Source organism: Pelmatolapia mariae, linkage group LG5, assembly GCF_036321145.2.
Source record: "Pelmatolapia mariae isolate MD_Pm_ZW linkage group LG5, Pm_UMD_F_2, whole genome shotgun sequence".
NCBI lineage: Eukaryota > Metazoa > Chordata > Actinopteri > Cichliformes > Cichlidae > Pelmatolapia > Pelmatolapia mariae.
Window position 1 is genome coordinate 38,059,047 of NC_086231.1, and position 20,273 is coordinate 38,079,319.

General features: G+C 43.1%; 1 protein-coding gene across 27 annotated transcripts in view; it reads left to right on the forward strand.

The window, feature by feature from the left end:
• The window catches only part of nfasca (neurofascin homolog (chicken) a), a 145,448-nt gene that overhangs the window by 43,668 nt on the left and 81,507 nt on the right, over positions 1 to 20,273 (forward strand). For 23 of the 27 annotated variants that reach the window (XR_010093956.1, XR_010093959.1, XR_010093957.1 and 20 more), the window contains exons 1-2: positions 2,906 to 2,970; positions 3,094 to 3,169. The exons of 1 other annotated variant lie outside the window; for it this stretch is intronic. The gene's annotated coding sequence lies outside the window, so the exon portion shown is untranslated. Of the gene's footprint in view, positions 1 to 2,905; positions 2,971 to 3,093; positions 3,170 to 8,751; positions 8,884 to 20,273 lie in introns of those variants that run through there. 3 more of the 27 variants (XM_063474932.1, XM_063474931.1, XM_063474933.1) reach the window with 2 other exon arrangements.

The window sequence follows — 20,273 nt, forward strand, 5'->3', positions numbered from 1 at the left end:
CTTGAAGCTTTTTATGATTCTGAACCACAAACACGCACAAGCAGAAACGTGCTGGACTTTTATTCATATGTTTGACTTTGCTGGACCCAGCTGGGTCCTGGAGGTGATGACTGCTCTAATATGTTGCTGTGTATTCTGGACTTAGCCTTGGCCCACATTACCAGGAGTCCTTCGCTGTCTGTTATGAGTCCCAGTCCTTGACGGGGAGTGTTGGTTATCAAACATGCTTCTGCTTGCTGTTGACTCTCTCTGAGGCACACTTCCTGTTACAGGGGGGTCACAGCCCATTTTTATTGATACCGGCTCACATACTGGATCTGCTGACATGCTGAGAGAGTGTGTGTGTTGATGGGAGCTCCCAGTTTCAGCTTCCCTGGTGTATACAGGGAGAGGACAAGCATAGATGCACAAACACAAGAATCATTTAACAAGTGTTTTTTTTAAAATTTGCAAGCCTCCAACCAGCAGTTTGTAATGAGTCATGCAACAGAGTGTATGTGTGTGTACTCTCTCTGTGCCCAGGGTGAGATCTGTCCTGACAGCACACAGTTAGGTGTGTGTGTAGAGTCATTAAAGCACTGCCCTCACCGTGGCACAGAGTGACAGGAGTCTGGTTGTGTTCAGCTCCTCAGTCACCATCAGGTCTGCTTTTCTCAGCATAGGAGCTGAGAGTTTGTGATTGGATGTTTTTGCTAAAAGCATCAGAAACAGCTCGAGGCTGGTTGGCTGCTTAAGAAGCAGCGATGGGGGAAATGATGCTCTGCTGTTCTCAGGGCATCTGTTTAATGATATGCGAGGGTCATGTCACAGCCAGCAGCAGTCTGGATGGGAGCTCATTGATTTTTCTGGGGGTGTGGCAGCAGACAGGCGAGGGCTGAAAATAGAGGCTGAGGTCAGGAGGCCACACACACACACACACACACACACACACACACACACACACACACACACACACACACACACACACACACACACACACACACACACACAGCCCTCAGGTCAGTTTAAACTCTGTTGGAGGGTGGGGGATTTGGGGTCTTCTTCTCTTTTGTCCAACCCTCCTCCTCCTCCTCTGCACTGTGTGCTCTGTGGTGCTCGCTCTCATCATTAGGTACAGCACCACTGTCACAGTGTTCTTCTTCTCATGTTCCAAGCTTACATATTAGATTCAGTGGTTTTCTTGTTTTGCTTTAACATTAGCTGGAGTTGTGGATATTTGCTAACTATAACGTTAACTATATTTAAAGTGAATAAATATTCACAAACACTTGCCGACTTTCTAAATGCTACTGCTCTGGATAACTGTTTTTGTCATGTAATTGGATTACACCTTAAGACCTGGCCATGTTGGGTGTCCCACCCTGAGGCACACAAAGCTCGTGACTAGGGCTGGGTATCGTCACTGATTTCTAGAATCGATTCGATTTGATTCGATTTGAATCGGGGAAATTTTGCCTGAGTCAGAAATATTATAATTTTGATCACGTATCAGCACATTTCCATATTTTTATATCTATAAAAAGAAAACTGACACTTGCAAGACTTTATCAAAGGTGTGAGCATCACAGCAGATGCCTTTGTGTCAAAGTAACTGAGGATAAAACACAGAAACATGAAGCAGATTTTCCTGGCCTTGGATTTTATACAAATATTCTGCAGTAGATCAAAAATGAAAGAAAACCATTAATCAACATATGAACATTAGCTGATGCTGCTGAAGTGAAGCAGAGCAAAGTTACAGAGGTTTGATTACAGACACAGCTAAGAGTTTTGCAACTTTGCATAATTTTGAAAAGTTTAAATTTGATTTGGGAAACTGTTGTTGAAGTACAGAGAGAGAGAGAGCTGTGCATGTAGTCTGATTTTTATCTTGGTGGAAGGAAAACAGCAAACTTTTTTTTGGATATAACTTGTACGTATCTTATTTGTGCAGATAATTATGTTATGGTGTGTTACATCCATTCCCTGTGTAGGTACCTCTTAAGTCTAGTTGATCTTCTTCTCTTGTCTTAAAAGAATCTGAATGTAAAAACTTACATCCTGCCGATGGAGAGATGCCAAACTGGTAACAGTGACAATAAAGATCTGTTCCATTCATGGGCCCTGATCACCACATTATGTAACACGGTGCGACGACAGGGACCTTTGTGAGCTGCTGGAAGCTGGGGGTAAAGTGAACTAGCTTTAGTGAAATCGCTGTGATTACATCAGAATATGAAACGAGGAAACTGTTGAGTGCACAGCTGAAAGCTGGGCGGGGTTTTGTGTCTCTGTGCAGCAGACAGGCTCACAGAGACAAACACAACAGTGGGCTGCTCGCCCACTGCCTGTACAAATGTAGGTGGATTTTCACTTGTTAATTATCTCACGAGTCACTGTGATTTGGACCACAGAGAGTTGCTGCTTTAGTTTGCTCTGTCCTGCCTACTGAGAAACCTGACACCGGCTCATTTGCATACTAACAGTGATTGGATGTTGAGCCGGGGGGCGGGATCTCTGCCGAGTGCTGTGTGAGCCTGCGCACAAACAGAGTGAGCGAGAGGTGAAACCATCTCATTTGTGCCTTTTCCAGTGGATTTTTCAGCCACTGTAGTAAATCCTGTCCATGTTCAGTTTGTGGGTAATCGTTATTTTCTTTCTCAACTTCTAAAAGTTTGATTTACGGGGGCCCCTGCCCCCAGTGTAGAGCGGCCCCGCTTCCAGCTGTGCTTCATCAAATTATATCAAATCATTATATCAAATTCAGATAAGCCTGAACTAACTGAGGGGGCTTCCTCGGCTGTACTACATGCACAGACAAGTGTGTGTGTGTGTGTGTGTGTGTGTGTGAGAAACTCATTAATAATGTATGAGGTGGGCTGGGAATGAGAGGGGGCGGTGACAGATGGGGAATCAGTGTGTAACACAGAGAGAAAGCCTGAGGAACAGTGAGCCTCACAGAGAATGAGAGAACGGGACAGAATGAGATGGGTAGAGTTCAGCATCTCCCCCATTTTTTATACTGGCATCTTTTATCTTTGTGGCCTTACTCTGTATTTGCCTGACAGTTGCTTCGTCTTTGTTTTCTCTCTTTTTTCCCTTTGGATGCTAAAGGATTGATGGAGATGGAGAGACAGCATAGTCACCGAGCACTGCTGTACACCTGGACAAAAGAGCTGCACTGACAGAGGTACTCGTGTTTGTACTGGTTCTGTGTGTTTGTGCAGGCGAGATAAACCAAGTTAGACAGTTTGATCTTTTTATTCAAAGGTCAGAATATCACAGTGATAATAACCACAGCAGCATGACACTCAGAATCTGTCACATCATGTGGATAAATGGCAGATATTTAATCACCAACTTTCCACAAAGACAAGTCTTTGTTGAGCCTTGTACTGCAATGCTACTATTTCAAAAGAAACTGTGTGTATGACACTAGTGGATGAACTGTTATTGTAAATGCTTCAAAGGTTACAATTTTTGTCAATAACTCCATATTTTGGAGTCTGCTCTCACCTCACATTAATCAGCCTAGTATCACCCTTAAAACAGAAACCTGTGTAAGATATGAAGCTTGCACCCTGTGTGAACGAATGTTGTAGGAATTCTTTCTTGTTCCATGGGAAGAGGCTCGGGTAAGCCTGGTGCTCAGTGTGAACGGTGCTGATTGTGAGCTGTAGCTTGATTGATTGATTGATTGATTGATATACTTTTATTAGTCCCACAAGGGGAAATTTCATGTTAAGATGTGATCATTTTAAATTGTTTGATACAGTAATGTCTGATATTTTTAAAATTTTTGTCCACAAAAGTGTTATCTGCCTTTTGTTTTTAAATGCCTTTATATTTGTTGTTTCAATGATGATTCAGACTGCTGACGGTGAAATGAGGACACAGTTACACACACACACCTTTGTTTTTACTAATTAGTTAGGACATTGAATTGACATAATACTTTCCCTAGACCCTTACCCTGAACCTAACCATCACCTAACTGGAACACGACCCCTAAAGCCACATTTTTATCTGCAAAAGTGACTGTTGGTCCCTACAAGTATAGTAGCATGCCAATTTTTGGTCGTCACACACACACGCACGCACGCGCACACATGCACACACACACGCACACACACACGCACACACACACAGCTATATTCTGTGCTGTGTATTACTAACATACAGGAAACAGGAGATGGTGTATTGTCTACCAACTGGGTGACTTGTGGATTATCCCTGGCACCCACTACTGAAGTGTCTTTGAGCAAGATACTGAACCACACATTGGCCCCAGTCCATCCATCAGAGTGAGTGGCAGTGATTGCAGTCAAAACACAGAGTAAAGCACTGAATGTGAATGTGTGATTGTGGTGTGTGTTATAGAGTGCTTTGTGTGCTCAGTAAAGCATCGTTGACCAACAGGAAAGTAAACCATTGTTCTTTGATTTTAGTCCTCTGGTGACCATGGTTCACTCAGTTCAATTCAGTTTTATGTATATATCACCAAATCACAACAACAGGTGCTGCATGGTGCTTTATATTTTAAGGTTAGGACTCTACAATAATACAGAGAAATCCCCCAAAATCACACATCCGAGTATGAGCAAGCACTTTGGCGACAGTGGGGAGGAAAAACTCCCTTTTAACAGGAAGAAACCTCCGGCAGAACCAGACTCAGGGAGGGGCGGGGCCATCTGCTGTGACTGTATCTAAAGTATCTGCGTTTTTATGTTATTTGCATATTTATCACACTTGCATGTTTCTTGTTCCTTACAGCCCTCTGACAGTGGACTCATCTCTGTGCTTGTCCTGCTAGACCTCAGTGCAGCGTTCGATACTGTCGACCATAATATCCTATTAGCGCGATTAGAACACGCTGTAGGTATTACAGGTACTGCACTGCAGTGGTTTGGAACATATCTATCTAATAGACTCCAATTTGTGCATGTAAATGGAGAGTCCTCTTCACACACTGAGGTTAATTATGGAGTTCCACAGGGTTCAGTGCTAGGACCAATTCTGTTTACATTATACATGCTTCCCTTAGGCAGTATCATTAGAAGACATAGCATACATTTACACTGCTATGCTGATGACACCCAGCTCTATCTGTCCATGAAGCCAGATAACACACACCAATGAGTTAAACTGCAGGAATGTCTTAAAGACATAAAGACCTGGATGGCCGCTAACTTTCTGCTTCTTAATTCAGATCAAACTGAGGTTATTGTACTCGGCCCTGAAAATCTTAGAAATATGGTATCTAAGCAGATTCTTACTCTGGATGGCATTACCTTGGCCTCCAGTAACACTGTGAGGAACCTTGGAGTCATTTTTGACCAGGACATGTCCTTCAATGCACATATTAAACAAATATGTAAGACTGCTTTCTTCCATTTGTGCAACATCTCTAAAGTTAGAAATATCCTGTCTCAGAGTGACGCTGAAAAACTAGTTCATGCATTTATTACTTCCAGGCTGGACTACTGTAATTCATTATTATCAGGAAGTCCTAAAAACTCCCTGAAAAGCCTTCAGCTGATCCAAAATGTTACAGCAAGAGTCCTGACAGGGACTAGAAAGAGAGAGCAGATTTCTCCTGTATTGGCTTCCCTTCATTGGCTTCCTGTTAAATCCAGAATTCAAACTCCTGCTCCTCACATACAAGGTCTTAAATAATCAGGCCCCATCTTATCTTAATGACCTTGTAGTACCATATCACCCTATTAGAGCACTTGGCTCTCACACTGCAGGCTTACTTGTTGTTCCTAGAGTATTTAAAAGTAGAATGGGAGGCAGAGCCTTCAGTTTTCAGGCCCCTCTTCTGTGGAACCAGCTTCCAGTTTGGATTCGGGAGACAGACACTATCTCTACTTTTAAGATTAGGCTTCAAACTTTCCTTTTTGCTAAAGCATATAGTTAGGGCTGGACCAGGTGACCCTGAATCCTCCCTTAGTTATGCTGCAATAGACATAGGCTGCTGGGGGATTCCCATGATGCACTGGGTGTTTCTTCTTCACTCACCTTTTTTTCACTCATTAGGTGTTAATACACATTTCTGCATTCAGTTAATAGTAATTATTAATCTCTGGCTCTCTCCCCTCACCCTGACCAGTCACAGCAGATGGCCCCGCCCCTCCCTTATCCTGGTTGTGCTGGAGTTTTCTTCCTGTTAAAAGGGAGTTTTTCCTTCCCACTGGCGCTTGCTGTGATTGTTGGGGTTTTCTTTTTTTCTTTATATTATGGTTGAGTCTTGACCTTACAATATAAAGCACTTTGAGGGAACTCTTGTAGTGATTTGGTATTGTATAAATAAAAGGGAATTCAGTTGAACTGAAGACTGAATAATAATGTTCTTGCAGTTTACTATGGTAAACAATCACATGTAATTGCAGCCAAACATTGATACCAAGTAGAAATGATGCTTTAAAAAGTGAAGTTGCACAGTCGACTCCACACTGCTACAGTTAGCAGTTATTTCCACACGGTCTCTACTCGATCATCTTCCACTAATGTGAGCAGGAACAACTCGTCAAGACATTTTGTATAAATAAATCACATGAGAACATTTATATGATGTGGGATGCTATCTTAATACTATTATGTCACTACAAAAATGTGTCATATAATGATCATGTCAATGGTCTTCAGTGTTGGTTTTGAGAAAAAAAAAATTCAAACCATCAGGTAAGAGTTGGCTAACCGACTCTGTGTCTAAAAATCACAGTTCTTAATGAACTAAACAGCAACAGCATTAAAAATACAGTTGATTAGTTCAACAAATGAATTGTTGGGAGGGTAAGGCTAGGGCCATGAGTGAGAGACATCGGGTGTCTGCTGTGTTTGTCTTATTACAATCAGGTATTTTGTCATTTCAAGCAAAACAAAGCAGATGTTCATAAAGCAACGTCACACACTTACTGCTGATGAGAGCATCGACCACATTACACAGTCTAAAGCAGCCGTCCCCACCCCCGGGCCACGGACCGGTACCGGGCCGCGAGAGTTGAGGCTCGGGTGTGAAATTTATGGTTTTCAGGGGGTTTATCGTTAACTTGGTTTCCCTGGGTCTTTTCCCCTGTGTTATGAATAACGTTCTTTTCTTTGGTACTGGGCGGCAAAGAAAAAATAAATCAAGTCATCGTGCCCTACTACACCCAGGTGTGACCGTCTCGTTGCAGAGAAACAAGCACAGGGCTCTCATCGATTTAGCATTGTGGTGAAGTATATATTTTCATGTACTTTATATTTGTTTTGTAGTTGTGCGTCTTATTTTGTTACCCTCAGTGTTGTTGGTGCATTTCAGGAGGACGCTGCTAATAAAGAGACAGTGAATTCATGTTTACAAAAAAAAAAAAAAAATTATATAATATATATATATATATATATATATATATATATTTACAAAATACCACCGTTGTTCTCTTGGTTGTATCATTTTATTTTGTTGTATTTATCCGCCACACTTTAAAGGCCGGTCCGTGAAAATATTGTCTGACATTAAACTGGTCTGTGGAGCAAAAAAGGTTGGGGACTGCTGGTTTAAAGAGAACACATCAGACCATAACTGCTGTGAATAAAGCACATCTTAGTAAATATATTTAAGTACAACCCAACAAACACACACATGCTGGACGATGACGTGATGTGCACACAAGACAACAGTCAATATTTTTCTGATCATCTGTGGCAGACAGACTAGTGTGTGTGTGTGTGTGTGTGTTGAGGGATGCAGGGGATGGACAGTGTGTGGGCGTGGCAGAAAAGCAAACGCACACAGGCGCACACACAAACTCAGGCGCACACATAAACACATACAGTACTTCCTTTGTTCGGGAGCATTGTTGAAGAAGAGGTTAGTGCACCCAGAGAGGAGAAAGGAGAGAAAGTCTAATGGACAATGACGGGCCTTTCACTGCAAATATTTGGTCTCATGCTAACCACCACCCATCCCCCCTCGCACTCTCTCTCTCTTTCTCCACCCCCTCCTTTCATGGCCAAAGGGACAAGATCAGAACAAATTGTCACTGTGTGATCAGGACTCCAAAGAACAATGCTCAAAGACATGCGTCACGTACAAATCGTGCTCTTAATGGGATGCAGAGAAACGTGTGTCTGCTTTCAGTTTACTACTGTAGGTTCTTGTTGTGTGTACATCACAAGTTACAGGCTTCTCAGGGACCCAGAGGGCCTGTGTGACAAATGAAGCTGCCTTTGACCTCGTCCTGTCACAACAGGTAGCTCCAGGTGTTTTCATTTGGCAGATTTTACACCACGTGCTCTGATGCACTCCAAAACTGGATTTGTATCTCCAGCTGAAACCACTCAATTATGGAGCCACTGTCAGAAATCGACGATTACACAAGCTGTGATTAAACACAGAGGGCTGTAGTTTGTCTTTACTAATCGTCACTAACAGTATCAGTCAGAACTGGAACCATATTACCATATTCATACTCTCTGGCTGTGCTTCTCCGTGCTGGATCAGTTTAGTCCTGGCATACAGCTAAATCTGCTAGTTACATGTACAGGTGTGTGTAGACAGTAGGGCTGTATAAGTACTCATCAGCAAAAAAAACTATATCTGTGTCTTTGTACTGGTGTAGCTCATCTGAACGTAATGGTACGAGTCATACACCAGCTTTATGTCTATGAAAAACAACACACACACACGGTTTGTCGTTATCAGTAGCATTAGCACAGCTAGCTGTTCCTCCATAGTACAGCTGGTATACTCACTTGTTCACTAAAACACTGCGTGCTGTATACTTGCAGTGTATCTGGAAGAGGAGCTGAAAAATGTTTCAGTAACCAGGAGCTGTTGGCTACACACTGCAGCAAGTACTGCACTCATGCTAACACCATGTCAACCCCTCCCTCCAGCTCTAATGGTTCACCCCACTGACGGTGAGTAATCAGGGAATTCCCATCAGGTGAACATCATTAGTCCGTAATCATGTGTGCACTCCATCTGGCCTTCAGGAAGTTGACCTTAAAAAGAGACAGTGGTTAGTGGACTTCAGAATAAAAGCATAACAAAACCAAAACTTCCTATCAGACATTGTGAGTGTGTGCTTCACCTTAGTGAGGAGAAGCTTCACAATGTCCCAGCATTCTGTTAGCAGAGGGTATAGTATATAATGCATTGTATTATATAGTGATAATTTATATGATCTATGTATTTATTACATAAAACATATAAAGTGTTTGGAAATGTGATGACGTCAGTATCATCCCCCCCCCCCCCCCCCCCCCCCCCCCCCCCCCCTACATCTCTTAGCACTGTAACAACACACAACCTGTTTTTGTGGGTCACCTCACAACATGACCACATGAAAGGCACGTCGTCCATCTGCACTCTCCACATCCCCCCCTGCTGTTAGTTAGGACAGGTGATGATGTGCTAGAAAACCTCTTCAGTGAGGGTTTAATGCAAAGGTGACCCAGGGGGGCCTGGGGCTGCAGGGCTGCACCTATAGCATTAACTCATTTCTGCTCAGTATTATCTGTTTCTAAACTGCTACTGGTAAGAGTAGATGTCATACTTAGACAATGAAAAGATAAAGTAAGTGTAGTAAAATCATTATTTAATCAGCAGAAATCATTCTGAACCAAATCTGCATGTTTTTGCCAAAAACGTAGAACTCCTATGTTGCTCGTAGTTTAATTACGTGCATCTGCATCAGTCTTTGGTTTAGCGTGAGCTGGCATCTATCGGAGCTAGCTAACTGTTCGCTTGCACACAAATCTAACCTTGCAAATAAAAACTAGGAAGCCTAATAAGGGGAGTTTATCAGAGAGTGTTTGGAGGCTGAAATGTGACAAACTGCTTGATGTATACTTGCACATATTTGCATATATACTTGAATGCAGAAAACTGCTAGAAAACAGGTCAGGCATAGCAGAGGCGTAGGTTGTGATGCAGCAGCTGGAGCAGTGCCCCAGGGCCCAAACTGACCCTGCCTCCACATTAATCAGCATGCTTACATATTCAGTGCATTAGGTTCAAGTTGCTAACCTTGTTCATGCAGTACACATTTTCTTTAACTATTGAATAAGACAAAGATGTGATGGGTGAGTCATTTGGATTTCTGTAATAAAATATTATTACCACTTATATGTTGAAAATATGCAGTCCCAGTGTAGTGTGGTTGTGATATATGTACATGCTGTGTGAGGACCTGTGGCTTCCTTTGTATGTCGCAGGTTTATAGACTTTAGTGAGGCTGACTCAGTGCTGGGCTTGTAGCTTCATAGTTGGTGTGAGCATTCCCCTGGCCTGTGGCTGTGGGTGCTGGCCAAGGTGCTGATTAGAAGCTAGAACGATGCTATTGGTATTACTGATTACTTGTATATCGTGTTATTTTGAGTGTGTGTGCTTTGTCTGCAGCTCCAACAACCCCACAGTATTTTATAATCACATACACACATGTGGGCACATCTTACTAACTCACCATGGTCACCGCAGTGCCAGAGGAAGGTTGGCTGTTAGAGGCCAGCTCTCACACACACACATTTAACCCCATTTTGCTGGAGGAAAAAACACAAATGGAGGGAGGGGGACCTGTGGAAATTAAATTTGGTAATGGTGTAATTATGCCAGAGAAATGACAACTGTATGCATGTCCATGTGTCTGTGTGAGGCTGCAGAGCAGATCAGACATAGCAGAATGGCTTTATTAGCCACAGTGACCTCCAGGCAGATGGGGCCATGCTGGCAAATTAGGCCTGGTGGACATGTTCACAGAGCAGCACACACACCGCTCCGTTTTTACTCTGACCTTCAGATACTGGCTTTTTTTTACTGCTCTTTATTTGTTATTGTCTAGTTTTATCTCAGTGAATGCTCTAACACATGCAATCACCACACACAGTGTTGGGAAGGTTACTTTTAAAATGTATTCCACTACAGATTACAGATTACATGACCCCAAAATGTATTTAGTAACGTATTCTGTTACGTTACTCAATGAGAGTAACGTATTCTGAATACTTTGGATTACTTAATATATTATCATGTAGAGCTGGGCGATATAAGATTTTTTCATATCACGATATGTTTTTTTCATTTCAGGCGATAACGATATATATCACGATATAAGCCAAATAACTATATTTGTAAGATTCAAATGTGCCGTTGCTCACAAGTAAAATGTGAAATAATCACCAGCTTGTCTTGATTTTAATATTTATTTCCCATAATAAGTTCAACAGGGTAGATGTACTTAAGGAACATGAGACTTCAGTTTCAGATAAATAAAGGCAAATATTGCAAACTACACAAAAGGCAGCCGCTAAAGCGTTTAAGTTTCAAAATAGAACAAACAAAACAGACTACTAAATTGTCAATTCCACTTAGAAACAAAATATTAATTCTAAAAATAAATATTAGTTCGTTTTACAGAAGAACAGACAAAATTGACTAACTTTTGTCAATATCAAATAAACTGAGAACTAAAAGGAAATTTTCAATCTCTCCTTGTTGTATAGCTTTCTGAACTTTCTGAATCCTTTATCATCTGCAACTGAAAATAGTTGTGGATGATTACTATACCTTTCTAATGTGACGTTGTTGTCCCTGGCTCTCTTTCTCTCTCTCTCCCTCCTCTCTGTTCCTGTGCTACTGCGAGTGTAACTACCGCCCCTCCCCCCTCTTCCCAGCGCAAAGCACAAGGCTCGCGTGCGGAGTGAAGCGGAAAAAAAAGTGTGAGAGAGAGGGTGAGAGAAAGAAAGAAAAAAAAAAACCCACGGCTCGCGATAAGGAGCCGGCTCGCGTCGTTCACGTCAAAGATTCTGCTCTAAGAGCCATTTCGTTTGCGACCGACACGGCGGCTGGCTGCTTCCCAAACAACTACACATGTGTGGCTTGGCACTTCGGCTCTGCGCTACTTAATTTGGATTGGCTGTTCTTCTTTTCTTTTCTTTTTTTTAAGAGAGCAAGAGAGAGACGAGGTCTATCGCAATAGTTTAATTTTTCTATCGAGAAAAAGTTATTTCGCAATACATATCGTTATCGTTCTATCGCCCAGCTCTATTATCATGCTTTTTACAGCTACATGAATGTACTATTGCTGTGTGATTTATTACTATTACTGAAGGTTACTCACCATACCAATACCAAGTAGATGTTTAAATCTTAATATAAATGAGTAACAGTAGGTGGACATTAGGTAAGGCTGCACTTTTTGCAGCGATCTCGTATAGAAAACTATTCCACGCGTATATAAAACAGGTCCGCGGCTCTGAACCGTAGTAAAGGGACCTCTGGCTAATACGTCAGGTTCATGTCGGGCTCGTAGCTGAAAACTAGCTTTACTTTGTTGTCTGGGTCAACTTTGCTAGCGAGAGACAGAGAGAGGCGTTGAAAGGCTGCTCCAACGGAACTTATTGTCTCGGAGGAAAACACGAACACAGTGTACAGTCGAGTCTTAATAGCTTACTTACAACTGGGCTCGTCAGGCACTCTTTTTGGCTGCAGTGGTTATTATTATATTTACATGCTTCCAGCTCCCGTTTCTGCTCGGTGACAGCTCGTACTTTTCCTTTTTCTCCCTCCCTCGCTCACAGACACATAACGGGTATGGTAGTCCATTCTCCCTGCAGCACGGACTACACTGCCCATCAGGCTACATGCTTTAGGGCGATGCCTGTAACACTCTGCCTGTTGCCTTCATATTAAATCATTTGTAAAAATATTTCTTCACATCATAATGAGACGCGAGATTGAGACACAGGCATTAGAGCCTCTTAATGCGTGTTTTGTTTGGGTTTCCACCGGTGTGGAATTACCAAAAATAGAGAGGGCATCGCCTAACATATGAAACAGTTAAAGACCGCCGTGTAATCCATTTATTTCAACAAAGTAACTGTATTCTGATTACCACCTTTTTAAACGGTAACTGTAACGGAATACAGTTACTCATATTTTATATTTTGAATACGTAACGGTGGTACATGTACTCTGTTACTCCCCAACACTGACCACACATAATGTAAAACATGGACAGTCCAGTGTTGAGATGAACATGCACATGCTGATTGGCTGCTGATGTTACTTGTTAAGCATTCATACCACAGGTAGTCCTCTAATGTAGAACATGGTGAGATTTACAAACCAGGATTTATTCTGTTATTTTTGATTCAGTTGGACCCAAATGTGACATCGCCTTCTTATCTTCATGTACTTTGAGACACAAGCATGGAAAGCAGAAGCCATACATGCCCAATGCCCCCACTCTCACACTTTATTCATGCAGTTCTGCTCCCCCCCCCCCCCCCCCCCCCCACACACACACACACACACACACACACACACACACAGATAACAGCACACACATCTCCAGCTTCACACTCCCGCAGGGGCTGATTTTCCCGTTCACCTCCTCCTCATCGTCATCCCTTCTTACCCTCACCACCCCACCACTCTCATCCTTTGTTCCTACTCCCTACCTCCTTCATTCCTCCTTCCTCTGGTGGGACTGTTGCTAAGGAGCCCTGGTGACCAGACAGCTTTCTCATTGGACAAAAAGAAGAGAGAAAAAAAGGAAGTTCAAAAGGCAGATGAGAGGGGGAAAGGGGGTAGTGTTTTCTTTGTATAGGTGGTGTGTGTGTGTGTGTGTGAGTGCAAAGTGAGATCCAGATGTGGTAATGAGGTGACAAAAAGACCTGCTGCAACGCTTCATGGAGACGTGGAGGAAAAGATAGAAACATGGATTAATGGATAGAGGGAACAATGATAGGGAACACTGTAAAAGAGTCAGAAAGATGCAGAGAGATCGTCTAAAGAACAAAAGTACGACTGTACAAAGGCAGATAGAGGTAGAGTTAACTGACAACATGATGGGGATGGTGATTGTTGATGTGGAGTGATATATAAGAGTGAGGCAGAGAGCACACTTTCATTTATTCTGGCTGGCACAAAGAAACATTATGTCTGGACACACACAGATGTTTCTGTGACTGCAGGTGTGAAGCACTGACGGCTCATTTCCTGTTCTTAAAATAGGACTCATTCTAATCTTGGAGCCAACCCTCATGCTTTAAAGGAGTACATCTGTGTCCCACAGACACTTGTTCAGAGCATTTGTGGTATTTAGACCCGCGTGTCACACAGGCGCAGCAGGAGCCCCATGTTTCCCTCCATGATGTCATTTAAAGCACTAAGCCTGTTTGTCGCTAAGCTGAAGATAATTTCTTACATGTAGATCATATGAAGAGGTTCTTATGGTCTACATATAATAAATGAAGTACTGTGGAGAACTGGGCATTGCATGGGTGTACTTATGTACTGCAGAACAAAGCACCAGTGAGGAAGTCTCATTCCCATAACAAGCTTTACTGGAACCAGGTACATGTGACTGCTTTGTTGCATGAAGGATTTTATGGTTTCAAATAAAAGTAATCACAAATAAGTTATTGTGTCTGCCCCTTCATGTCTGCAGTGCACAAACACATATCTGAGCAGTGGATGGTCATCAGAATAACGGCTGCTGGTTAATCTGTGGTGTAGTTTAAGGTTTATATTACATATATATGTTATACAAATGTCATGAATAATTTCTATGATGGCATAAACCGACCAAAGTGACTTTGATGTGGCTGTCAGCTGCAGTATTTCAGATGGAGGCTGAATGATGAGTAAAGTATTGTAGAAACATGTTAAACAAAGAAGGCGTCGCTGCAGACGGCTCCAACATTCACACAGAGGTAGACTGGCTTTATCCCAGTCGTCCCATTGATGGCTCGATAGGCTCCAAATGCACAAGGAAACAGTGGATTTGGGCTGCATGCAGTGCCTGATTCACCTGTGTCACATTCACCCTGGGGCACCGTTGGAGGCTTGAAGGTCTTCTGTCCACATGTTAGCGTCACTCAGGCAACACACTGAACCTCAGCCTGCGATGTTGCTTCCTGTTCCATGTCTCAGTTTATTTCAATACAAAATAATGAAGCCATTTATTATTTATGCAGTCAGAATATTCATTTTCTTTCAGCATAAGACACACATCAGTGGTTCAGCTATCTTTATGTTAGACAGCCCCTCACTAATGAAAGGTTAAAGGCATTGTTGGCTAAACTATAAAAGCAAACCAGCTTCTGCTGATGTGAAATAAAAATCAGCTAAGAGATGACAAGGAGACCAAAGTTCAGGGAAATAAACTGTTGTTTAAACCTTTGAGAAATGGAGTGAGGTGGTTCTAAAAGCAGAAAAGAAGTGGAAGTGTCCTCTGAGCCTCCTCAGGATGGTCTCGCACTTTTCAGTCACCTGGCATGTTGCAGCATTTCCAGGACACACGTGTTGTTTCTGCATCACTTCTTTGTTTTCTCACACCACATCTTCTTTGTCTGTTGTTGCTTTTCATGGGTCCCGTCTCTATCTCTAACACCCCCACCCTCACTGTCTGCCTCCATCATATCTGTGGGTGTGATCGCTGATCTGCCTCTTTTATTTCCTGGTCTTGCAGTGTACGAGCCAGCTTAGGCTTACAGTTTGGGGAGAGGTTGACACCATGGCTTCTTGCTGGTTGTTCTGCTTATTTCAGTCTTGTGTGTTTTTCTAACACATTGTACTGTTGTTGATAAGGGCAGCCTGTCAGCATCAGGAAAAACATAGTGCAGGTTTGTTTTACACTGATATAGAGTTCAGACCATGTTCTGATTTCACACTAAACTAAAAGAAGTGCACTTAAGAATGTACCATTAGAGACACAACACTGTGTCACTGGGCTTCCTTTGCCCATCACTCATTTGTAGTAGTGATGTGCGAATCATGAAGGAATCGTTCAATACTCGAGAATCACTTTACTGACTCATGAATCATGATTCACAAGCTCAACTGACTCACTGACTCATCCCTGTTGCTGTTAGCAAACTAATTTCATTAGTAGAAATATATCTAGCTTATAATTAAAATTGTGTGGAAAAAAACAACATCCAGTTTCTTAACAAAAACATTTCTGCTCTGAACTGGAAGAAAAAACCCTGAGTAGAAGCTCACATCAAGACAATAGCTCCTCAGTTCACAGTAGCATCGCTCTGCTAACATGCTAACAGCACATTTAAGTTACTCACCCCCTCCCTTCCTGTGCTGAATCGTAGCATGAACGAATCACTCACTCTATAGCTGTGTCCCAAAACGTCGGCTGCATCCTCCGGAGGCCGCATTTGAAGGCCGATTACGTCACAGCCAGGCGACGAAGGCTGTCCCAATTCGTCGACTCCTTCAAATGCAGCTGACAAATGCGTCCTTCATTTCCCCGAATTTGAAGGATGGGTCGGGTGTGTCCTTCGTGGCCCACCATATCCCAGAATTCATAGTGCGGCCCAGCCAATTTCAGTTTCCAACAATGGCGGCCGCTACTAAGTTTTAAAATTACTCTAATTAATCTTTCTGGGTCACTGAGGATGCAGCCGACGTTTTGGGACACAGCTACTCACCCCCTCCCTCCTCGCTCACAGCTTCTTCTTCTTCTTCTTGGTTGGCAACCAGTGTTAAGGAGCATTACCGCCCCCTGGCACACAGCTCAGTGGACATTTAGATGAGAAAATATATATTTGACACATTTGAGGAAAATACTAATAAAATAAAATAAAAATAAATGTTCCCTTTAAAAATCTTTTTTTTGCTCTTTTTTGCTCTATAAAACTAGTTGTTTTTCTTTTTCAATCACTCATCTTAGCAGTAGGATTTACATGAAAAGAGAAACAGATTAAGTTTGAGTGAAAATGTAAATTTTTTGCACTCTCTGGGCAACTGACTCAGTGACTCAAAAAACCCGATTCACTTTGGTGAGTGACTCATTCAAACTCGATTCAGTAAAAAGAATCGAATTTACCATCACTCATTTGTACCCATGTGACACCTCACACAGGCTGACTGTGAACATTGTTTAGTCCAAAGCTGTCTTTAAAAAAGTGCAAAATCAGTAACAGATAAATGTAAAATCCCATCACAGGGATGTGATGGGGAGTTGGAGGCCAATCCAATAATGAGGTGTTTTTAGCTCAGGAGCTACAGCGGGCTATCTGCTAAGGTTGGTGGTTCAACCCCTGGCTGCTCTAGATATCCTTGGGCATGACACTAAGCTCTCCGATGCATGAATGTGTGTGCCTAAGAAAGCACTTAAAAAAAATGCTTGTGTGAATGGGTGAATGATGCAGCGGTGTAAATGCTTTGAGCGCTCAGGTTGAGCAGACACGTGCTACAGAAGAACCAGTCCAGTTTCCTTTGAGGGTCCATCTGACACAAAGAGGTGGAGCTAGCTGCTGTGGCGACCCCTTCACAATAAAAATTATTATTATTATTCCAACACTTGAGTGGCAGTGGTGCCTGGTCTGAGCACAGAAGACTGATTGCACCTTCAAACATACACATACACATGTGACCTTTACTTGCCTGGCACATATATGTATCCTAATGATGGTCGACATGGTTCACATGGTAATTAGACTCTGAATAAAAGCTTCCAGTCTCTTTCTGTGCAGCACAATCACAGCCACACTGATTATCATTATTATTTTAATGCTGAGGTTCTGATCCCGACTGCCCGCTGTTATGGCGCTGTCATTAAACACAGCACTGCTGCTGGTGTCTCCTTACACCGTTAAAAGGGTCCGTGGTGTGACAGGTTACGCCCCCCGTGTTAACATGTTATTGGCTGGGAGTGAGGATGCACTAACCCCATGTGACCTGGCCTATATTCAGTCTAGTTTTATTCACATAGCACCCAATCATCCAGGTGCTTTATAGTCTAAGGTAAGGAGCCCACAGTAACACATGAGCGAGCGCTCAGAGCCAGCATCCATTTGAAACAGCCGCAGTGAGGGGACACGGGACAGAACAAAAGGCACTTCTCTACATAAAACTGGTGTCATCACATAATAATGACATCACAGCAGCAGCAGCAGCACTGCTGAGATTAGCCTGGCTGTTAAAGACACAGCTGATGCTGCTGCAGCTCTCTGTACCTGCAGGCAAAGGCCTTATTCAGGCACAAGTGTGTAGTGTTTGTGTACATGTGTGCACACACTACTCAGTCTATCACTGCTGGTCCCTACTGACTCATACACAGTCTAGCACTCGCAGCACTGCTCTAAAAAGGTGTGTGTTTCTGTTGTGTGTCTGCACATGCATGTTTCCTCCCTCCCCCACCGTGCTGTTTACCCCGTGACCTCTGAACTCTATACCCTCCCCGTCCAGTGATGCCATTATATGACAGTGACATCGTTTCTAATCTACGACCTGATCTCATTTCAAAGTTGCAGCCTGTAAGGCCTCAGCTGAGAACTGAGACATGCTGGGCTCATGGTTTGTGCAGTAACATGCAAAGTAGCACGAATGAGTTCAGACGATGATTTTCAGCTTTTTATTGATTATTCTTCACTGTGTTGCGTCACCAGCTTTCCCCACACTGTTTCCAAAGCAGTCTGATGTTTGTGTTGTTTCCTAACTGCTACTGAAAACCAATGAATGGATTTCATAACCTCCCCAAAAACCATAAATAATAATTGAACCAAGTCCAGAAATGGCACAGCTTTGTCTCCTAGATTATTTAATACTGTCTCACTCTCCCCACACTTCTACGACGCCTGCTGAGTAACCCGTCATCTTTGTGTCAGAGTGTGATGATTTACAAATAGATCCTGAAGGCGAGTGAGTGTCCATCAGTTCATGCACTGGAGCTGAAGCACATTTGCAGCAGTGCAATGATCCCAAACGCACCAGCAAGTCCGCCTCTGAATGGCCAGAGAAACCAACATGGAGGTTTTGCAGTGACCTAGATCTCCTCAGTAGATTGACATGCTTTGGCATGACTTTAAACAGGCTGTTCATGCTTAAACACTCTTCAGTGCGGCTGAATTAAAACAATTCTCTAAAGATGAGCGGGCCAAACTTGCTCATGCGAGAGGCTCATTGCCCGTTAATGGGCAAAATGCTTCATTCACATTGTTGCTAAGTGTGTCAGGACTTCAGCACAGAGCAGAGTATTCATCGTCTCAGAGCAGACCTACTCTGCTACTCCACCTTTTCTGAAATCTGTTTCCTCTTTGACTGTGTGTGAGGTCAGTAAGAGTGGATGTCAGTAGTATGGACGGTGTAAGCATCATTCACCCACTCACACACATCCTGATGGCTCAGGTTCAACCTGGAGGCCAGTATCTTCCCAGGAATGCTTTAACATGCAGACTGGGGTAGCTGGGAATCAAACCACCGACCTTCCGATTGGCCGACGCCCTGCCCTACCTCTTGAGCTGCCCACAGGCACGCTCGCAGAACTATAAACAGTCTCGACGGGACTTTTTGTATTGCGATAGCGAGTGAAAACACAATTTGTCCTTCCACATTAGACTCAGCTGTAACTCTACATTAACAGATATACAAGAAGAATCATCGCGTTCAAAAGGCTGTATTTGATTAAAACAATGGATGTAGAAGCTTGTAAACAACGTTTCACGTCTTACAGTTTGAAGTGTGCCTCGCTGAAGAGTGAACTCTCTGCTAAACAAAGCTGTGTCTGCAGAGCCAGCCATGCTCAGTGAACACAACCTGCAGGAAAGTGCAGGAAATGAGGACGCAGTCTGGACGGGGTGTCGAGGGCGAACGTGTGGTTGCCAGGGGATAGGAGCTGTGGGTTGGAAAATGACCTAGTTTTAACCGAAAGGGAACATGGAAACAAAGAGGAGTGGGAGAGGGGAGAAGGCAGAGTGGGGCTGCAGCTGGAAGACCAGCAAATTCACTGGTTTGATTTCAGACAAACACAAAAAGCACAACAGCAGCACTGCAGAGGGGCTACAGTCACTCATTACAGCTGTAGCTTTGTCTGTGTGTGTGTGCGTGCACACTCCTGTATGTTGAGTTTGTAGCAACAGTCTGTGAAATGCTGAACTGTGAACCCCACGCTGCTTGTTGTTGATTTCAATAAGAGACAGGAGGGCTGTGTGGAACACACCCACAGTGTCCACAGTGAACCCAGGGCAAACCTTCACAGGGAAGCTGTTGGTGATGGCTGGCTAATCGATCTGATTGGAGTATAAAATGTGATTTAACAGCAAATAACACTGTTCTCAGTTCTCAGGATGTTTCAAGCTTAATGATGAAGTGTCTGATTGTAAGGTGTGCAGAGCGTCCATCTCCTCCAATCCACCGAGGACAATAATATGAGGTCTGTTACTTGTTGTAGTAGAGTTTGCCTTGCTGTTGGCTAATCTTTAGGCTGATAATGTTGCTGTTGAATAAAAAGATGAGAACGTGTACGTCAGAACTCGTAGACACGTTCTCCTCGAGCAGGACATCAGGC